Source organism: Gossypium arboreum, chromosome 11 (genome assembly GCF_025698485.1).
Source record: "Gossypium arboreum isolate Shixiya-1 chromosome 11, ASM2569848v2, whole genome shotgun sequence".
NCBI lineage: Eukaryota > Viridiplantae > Streptophyta > Magnoliopsida > Malvales > Malvaceae > Gossypium > Gossypium arboreum.
This window is the reverse complement of record NC_069080.1, coordinates 113,395,713-113,404,177: the sequence shown is the minus strand read 5'-3', so window position 1 is coordinate 113,404,177 and position 8,465 is coordinate 113,395,713. Positions and strand designations below refer to the sequence as shown.

Sequence of the window (8,465 nt, the reverse complement as noted above, 5' to 3'; positions counted from 1 at the left end):
CTAAATAATTATTTTCACAATCCCTGTGGGTACAATAACTCGACATTTACTTGTCACTTTATTACTTGTTGCGATTCTGTACACTTGCACATTTTCGTTGTTCTAAGTTTTTGGCGCCGTTGCTGGGGACTACTTTAAAAAGTCATTATTTGTGAATTTGTTGGTTTTACATTTTGGTTTATTTTCTGTTTAATTTTTAACTTAACTAATTTTTCTGTGATTATTCCAGGTGTTTATTAGTATTGACCGAATTATTGATCTACTCCCTGTAGGCCCTAAGATTGAATGAAGTTTTTGACAGCTAAGAAGATAAGCAAATCAAAGAAGGACCAAAGAGATGAACTTCGAAAATCCAAATCAAGAAAATGAAGCAAACCTTGCTCAAAATCCTATCCTTATTGCTGATGATAGGGATAGAGCTTTACGACAGTATGCCGTGCCTGTATTTCATGATCTTAATCCGGGTATTAAGAGACCCAAAATTGAGGCACAACTGTTCTAGTTGAAGCCAGTTATGTTCTAGATGATTCAGAAAGTGGGCCAATTTAGTAGAATGCTTACCGAAGATCCTCACCTACACTTAAGAATGTTTATAGAGGTATGCGATTCTTTCAAGTTAGCCGGAGTACCCGAAGATGCATTACAATTGAATCTGTTCCCATATTCGCTAAGGGACAGAGCTCGAGCCTGGTTGAACTCACTGCCACCAAACTCAATTTTTGTTTGGAAAGAGTTAGCAGAAAGATTCCTTATGAAGTATTTCCTACCTAGCAAGAATGCTAAGTTGAGGAATGAGATCATTGCTTTCCAACAAATGGATGATGAGTCCTTGTATGAGGCATGGGAAAGGTACAAAGAATTATTACGGAAGTACCTTCATCATGGAATCCCACATTGCATCCAACTTGAGACGTTTTATAATGGTCTCAATGCTTACATGAGAATGGTAGTGGATGCCTCTGCTAGCGGTGCTCTCCTTTCTAAGTCTTATAATGAGGCTTATGAAATCATTGAGAGGGTTGCCAGCAACAATTACCAATGGCCAACCAATCGAGCAGTGTCAGGAAGACGAGTTGTTGGAATACATGAAGTAGACGCTCTTACTTCACTCGTATCTTTTGTATCATCAATATCCTCAATGTTAAACAATCTTACTACTAATGGGTCTAATAGTCTTGCAGCACAATCACCAAATCAATTTGAAAGTATAGCTTGTGTTTATTATGGGGAAGGACATTTGTTTGAAGAATGTCCATCGAACCTAGAATTTGTGTATTACATGGTATCCAGAACCAAAATCAAGGAAGGCAGGGATTACAATCCAATTTCTATAACCCATTGTGGAGAAATCACCCCAATTTTTCCTAGCGTAACTAAAGGGCTGGAACCAGTTACACTTACGCCCAACCTAGACCAACCCAGTTGTCTAGTTTCCCCTAACAAGTTCAAAAACCAACTCAAGCTGAATCATCCAATAGCTTAGAGAATTTATTGAAGGCATACATGGTGAAAAATGATGCTACTCTAAGGAATTTGGAGAATCAAGTGGGCCATCTTGCGACTAAACTCAGGAATTGACTACAAGGTGCTTTACCTAGTGATATGAAGAATCTGAGGAATCTATGGAATGAGCATTGGAAAGCATTGACATTGAGGAGTGGAAAGACAGTAGAGCCTAACACCATTGAAGCTAAAAAGGAGCAAGTTGACACTCAAGATTCAGAGAAAGTTCAACTGAGTGTTGAAACTTCAGTTTCACAAGCACCAAAACCTACAAAACCCGACAAGGTAATTTTAGAACCAGCTAATTTTGATAAACTAACAACTCTGTTAGATGTAAAATTGCCATAGAAGACGAATCAACCAGTTCCAGTAAAGAAAGCACCACCATCCTACTTTCAAAGAATTCAAAAGCAGAAGCAGGAGATTCAATTCAAGAAGTTCCTAGACATACTCAAGCAACTTCATATCAACATTCCGTTGGTTGAAGCACCTGAGCAAATGCCAAACTAAATCAAATTCATGAAGGATATCCTGTTCAAAAAATGAAAACTTGGAAAATTTGAGACGGTAGCTCTGATAAAGGAATGCAGTGCATATCTTCAAGACAAATTACCCTCAAAGTTGAAGGATCCTGGATGTTTTACCATCCCTTGCAACATTGGAGCAACATACCGTGGTAAGGCATTATGTGACTTAGGTGCGAGTATTAACTTGATGCCTATGTTAATATTTAGGAAGTTAGGGATAGGTGAAGTTAGACCCACTACGGTTACACTTCAATTAGCAGATCTATCCTTAGCATATCTAGAAGGAAAAAATGAGGATGTATTGGTACGTGTAGATAAATTTATCTTCCTTGTTGATTTTATTATTCTAGACTTTGAAGCAGACAAAGAAGAGCCAATTATCTTAGGAAGACCATTCTTAGCAAACGAAAGGACCCTTATTGATGTGCAGAAGGTCGAGCTTACCATGCGTGTTCAGGATGACCAGGTAACATTTAATGTTTTTAAGCCTATGTGATTTCCTGACACAATTGATGATTGTTCTGCAGTATCTGATTTAGAGGATTTAATAGTGGATAAGGAACTCAACTATGTTGAGGATCCGTTGGAACAAATTTTGAGATCGGATCCTCCGAATGATGAATAAGATGATGAATACTTAGTGTTGCTGGAAGCTAATCAAAGGGGATTTAATCCGTTTTGAATCTTTGAAATTATAGAAAAAGGATTATGCCCAACCAAAAGTGTCAATCGAGGACCCACCTAAATTAGAACAGAAAGTACTTCCCTCACATTTGAAATATGTTAATTTAGGTGACTTTTCTACTTTGCCTATGATTGTTTCAGCAGAATTAACTACCGAGCAAGAAGAGAAACTTATCTTGGTGTTGAAAAAAATCAAGAAGGCTATTGGATGGACTATAGCTAATATTCGTGAAATTAGTCTGTCTTTATGCATGCACAAGATCATACTAGAAGATGGCGAGAAAGGGATGATTGATAGACAATGAAAGACTAAACCCCATCATGAGTGACGTAGTCAAGAAAGAAATCATCAAGTGGTTAGATGCTAGTATAATTTACCCCATCACAGATAGCTCATGGGTAAGTTCAGTCCAGTGCGTGCCAAAGAAAGGAGGTATTACAGTAATTGAAAATGGGAATAACGAGTTCATACCAACTAGAACAGTTATATGATGGAGAATTTGCATCGATTACGGGAAGCTGAACAAGGCGACTAGGAAAGATCACTTTCCCTTGCCATTTTTGGACCAAATGTTGGATAGACTAGCAGGACGAGACTACTATTGTTTTCTTTATGGATACTCAGGGTATAATCAGATTACAGTAGCACTGGAAGATCAGCACAAGACAATGCACCTGCCCGTATATTTGCATTTAGACACATGCTATTTGGTTTATGTAATGCACCTGCTACATTTCAAAGATGTATGATGTCTATTTTTACTGACATGCTTGAGAAGTATTTGGAAGTTTTTATGGATGATTTTTCAGTATTTGGAGATACTTATGATGATTGCCTAGACAATCTAGCGAAGGTACTAAGGCGATGCGAAGAAACAAACCTAGTACTCAACTCGAAAAAGTGTCATTTCATGGTACAAGAAGGGATTTTTCTAGGGCATCGGATAACGAAACATGGAATTGAAGTAGACAAATCAAAGGTAGATGTTATAGAGAAACTCCCATCTCCAACATCTGTAAAGGGTGTTGAAGCTTTTTGGGCCACGCCGATTTCTATCGAAGATTCATCAAGGACTTCTCCAAAATTTCTAAATCCTCATGCAAATTATTGGAAAAGGACATGACGTTCAAATTTGATGAAGAATGCTTAAGAACTGTCAATGATTTGAAGAGTCGATTAGTTTCGGCACCCATAATTCTCACAGCAGACAAGGATTTTCCATTTGAATTGATGTGTGACATAAGTGACTTCGTGATAGGAGCTGTTATAGGCTAGCGAAGGAACAAAGTATTTCATCCCATCTACTATGTAAGTCGAACTCTGACAGAAGCTCAACTAAATTATACGGTAAAAGGGAAATTGCTTTTGACAAGTTTCGATCTTATCTTGTAGGTACCAAAGTGAATTTCTATATGAACCACTTGGCAATTAAGTATTTACTTACCAAGAAAGACATTAAGCCGAGATTGATCCGATGGGTACTTTTACTTCAAGAGTTCAATCTAGAAATTCAAGGTCAAAATGGAGTGGAAAACCAAGTAGAAGATCACTTCTTTAGATTGGAGCCGCAAGAAGGGAACTCTCCTCTTATACAAATTCAAGAAACGTTTCCAGATGAACACATATTAAAGGTAAATCTTGTCCATAATACCCCTTGGTTTGCTGATATTACTAACTATTTAGCTTGTGGTTTGATGCCGATTGATAAGATGTATAATCAAAAGAAAAAGTTTCTTCATGATGTGAAGTTCTATTTTTAGGAAAAGCCATATTTATTTTAAAAGTGCGCAGATTAAATGATTAGGAGATGTGTGGCAGAAGATGAAGTACATAAGATTTTATACCATTGTCATTCAACTCCAAGTGGAGGACACTTCGGAGGTACACGTACTGCAGCCAAGGTATTGCAAGCCGGATTCTTTTGGCCAACACTATTCAAAGATGCATACGCTTACGTAAAGATTTTTGATCGATGTCAAAGGGTCAGAAATGTCACCAGTAGAAATGAGATGCCTCGAACAACATCATTGAGATAAAATTATTCGATGTTTGGGGTATTGATTTTCTCGGTCCTTTCCCTCTGTCTTTTGGTCACAAGTACATCTTGGTAGCTGTAGACTACGTGTCTAAGTGGATTGAGGCTGAAGCATATCCATAAAATGATACTAAGGTTGTGATGCTAAGAGCCATCATCAGTGATGAAGGGTCCCATTTTGTGAACAAGTGGTTGAAATGGTTATTGGATAAACATGGAGTGAAACACAAGGTCGCTTCAGCTTACCATCCGTAGATGAATGGGCAAGTTGAACTGGAAAACAAGGAGATCAAAGGCATACTTGACAAAGTAGTTTGCCCGAACCGACAAGAGTTGTCCAAAAGATTGGATGATGCTTTATGGGCTTATAGGATAGCATATAAGACACCTTTAGGGATGTCACCCTACAGGTTGGCCTTTGGAAAATCCTATCATCTGCCTTTGGAGTTAGAGCATAAAACTTACTGGGCCTTTCGACAACTCAACTTAGATCTTAAGCTTTCTAAAGAGAAACAGATGCTCCAACTCAATGAGCTAAAGGAATTCTAAATGTTCTTGTACTAAAATGCCAAATTACTCAAGGAGAGACTTAAGAAATGACATGACAAGCACATTCAAGTTCGAGCATTTGAAGTAGCTCAGCAATTTTTGTTATTTAATTCCAGATTAAGGTTCTTTTTAGGTAAACTAAAATCATGTTGGTCCGATCGATTTACGATTCATCGCGTCTATCCATATGGAGTTGTTGAACTCCAAGGTAAGGGAGGTAATTTTCAAGTTAATGCTTGATAAACCGTAATTTATACATATTTTTACCCCATGTTTAATGCATTTTATGGATGATTTTCCATAAGAATTGGTGAATTCGATGCTCCTAATGCTTTAATTTTGTGTTTTATACCTAGGAGAGCATAGGAGAGCGAAAAGAACGAGAAACGGGCCAAAAACAGAGAGAATGGGCCAAAGTACGAAATCAACAAGGCCTGGACCTCCTCACACGGATAGCCACACGGCCGTGTCAATGTGGCAGGCTCGAGCACGACTCACACAGGTATAGCACATGCCCGTGCCATTCTAACAGGCTAGAACACGGCCTAAAGTCATCAAACACGGGCGTGTCGCACGGGCGTGTCCCTGCCGAGCCCAAGTTGAGTCCAATTCGAAAAAGGCTAGTTTTGAGGGCTCATAGGCATTCCAAAGCCTATAAATACACCCTAGAAGAGGAAGAAAATGAGAGACGGAGAATAGAGGGTAAGGAATTACTCCAAGGAAGCCAATTGATCCATCTCAAAAGCCGGATTCATCATCAAGACTGAAGATGTCTCCTTAATTTCCCTTCAGGAGTTTTGGGTTTTCTTTATGTTTTGTATTCTTCATTCTTCTAAGATGTTTTCTTATTTAGTTATGAACTAAATCCCCTAAATACCTAAGGGAATGAAACCTAAGATGAATCTTGTTATTATTTTCTGAATCGTATGATAAATATTTAACTTGTTCTTAATTATGTGTTCTTAATTCTTGTTTTGATATCCCAGGATACTGATTTAAGATAAGCTCTTATTCAAAGGAGGAATAGACCCTGTCTAAGAGTGCATTTATCATAATTAAGCGGAGTTGATTGCGCACCTAGAAATAGGGTGACAAGATTTTGTTGGATTAGGGTGAAACCTAATAAGGGGATCCATAGATCGAGTTAATGCAACCCTAGAATGTCAATTAGAGAAAAGTCTCGATTGTTCAATCTAGGGATTAGATGTTATTAGTCTTGAATAGGGATAATAACATATCTTAGGGATCTCTACGGAACAGGTTGAATGAATAAATTGTCCGATTCGGAGCCAGAATAACAAGTCTAGGTGGATTTTTTCCTTAGGTATTGTCTCAAGTCAATCGCTCTTCCCAAAATCAATTCCCCAATTTTTTTCTTTGTGCATTAGTTTAATTAGTTAATTAGTTTAGTTAATTAGTTTAATAAACAACCCCTCTTTATTTCTAGGTTAAATAATAAAAAGATAGTTATTCCTAGTACTTTTGGTTCCCTTGGGTACGATATCCCGGTCTTGCCATTACTATACTATTGTTCGATAGGTGCGCTTGCCTTTTCTTCGTGATAGTAGTTAGTCTAGGTTTGATCTTCATTATAAATATTTATTACTTGTTACAAATCACGCGATCAGTGCTCAGCGTCTGAAACATTACTGGGGAGATAAGACTGAATGGAATAAAATTTTGTCATTTTATTGGATGTTTAAAATTTCCTTTTTCCCTTTTTAATAAATGATTTAGGGTATATTTTCGGGTTTAGTATGTTTAAATAAATTTTGTCTAGGAGATTGGAACTTAAGTGGGATTGCTTGTGACCCCTCCAATCTTTCATGGGAATTGATTTTAACATAATTTTTCAAGAAATTATTCCCTAAATAGAAATTTAAATTTTTTTGTTTTTCAAATAAAAGGGTCAATTTTGATCCAAGTTTTAAATTGCAACTCAATTTCAAATTTTCATTAAGTCTAGGTACTTAATTGAATTATTTTAAAATTTTGGTTGCACTTTTAGTAAATAATAAAAATTAGATGCCTCTTTTGTAAATATTTTCAAAAGGCTTCTAGAATAAATGCTTTTAATTTAGTAAAAAGATGATAATTATTAATATATAATTATATTCATTATAATATATATTAATTATTATCAACTTTATATAGAGTTTGGATTAGTTTTAATTTAATCATATTTTATTTAATAAGTTTTTACCTTAATAAATTAATAGCAATTAATAATTTAATACATTTTATTAATTATTAATTGTTGTTAACTCTAAGTAGAATTAGAACTTAGAATTTTTAATTATTAAATTTCTTTAAGAATTGACTCTACTTCCTACTCCTTCCATTATAAATTCTACCCATCAATTCTTATTTTCATTCATTCACCATTCACTACAAAAATACCCAAGCCCTTAAGTGTCGAAACCTCTTAGCTGAACACCTAGAGGCAGCATTGACCAGTTGATCAGCTAGCACATGCCTAGCAGCCCCAACTCCATTGTACGTTGCATGCCCAAGCACCCATCAGCCCTTGCACACAGGCACGACAGAGGCCTCCCCGTGCCGATACACTTGCTGCTCCAGCCCAGCTACCCAGGCTGTGTCTCGCACCAGCACCCAACGCTTGCGTGTTCACACTAGGTCTGCTCGACAAGGCTCTGGACGTTGCTGATTGCTCTTAGCCCAGTTCGACACTGCTTCCATACCACCAACTCGCACGCCCTAACTGCCTTGCACATCTGAACGGCACACACTTTCACCCATACTTAGTCAAATCCTCCAACCTACCTTAAATTGTCTCTTTTGTTTTCTAATTATTTTTAGTATTTCTTAAAAAAAAAAGGTGGTTAATCATGCCTCGCAAGAGAACTCGTGCCTACGCCTAAATTGACGAAACACAAAACAAGTTCCATTATGAAGAAGCCAAAGAATGATATGAGAGTATCTTCAAAAATCAACAGATGCATCTAGAGAAAGGCTTTACATTGAAAGAGAGCAACTACAAAGACTTTATGGCACATATTCATCAAGTTGCTGAAGCCCTCAATTGGGAATTGTTTTGTGAGAAGAGACCTACTATGAATGAGGAGCTAGTGTGTGAATTCTATGTGAATTTAACCACAAGCGAGTTAATGGAAGTTCAAGTTCGCGGAATCAAGGTACCAATAAC

The 8,465-nt window shown here is 37.1% G+C and overlaps 1 non-coding gene across 1 annotated transcript; it reads right to left on the bottom strand.

Annotated features, from left to right (window-relative positions):
• Positions 1-781: 781 nt before the first annotated feature.
• On the bottom strand, positions 782-888 carry LOC128284829 (small nucleolar RNA R71). The gene has a single exon (XR_008275251.1). It is a non-coding gene; the product is annotated as a small nucleolar RNA R71 (small nucleolar RNA).
• Between the last annotated feature and the right edge of the window lie 7,577 nt (positions 889-8,465).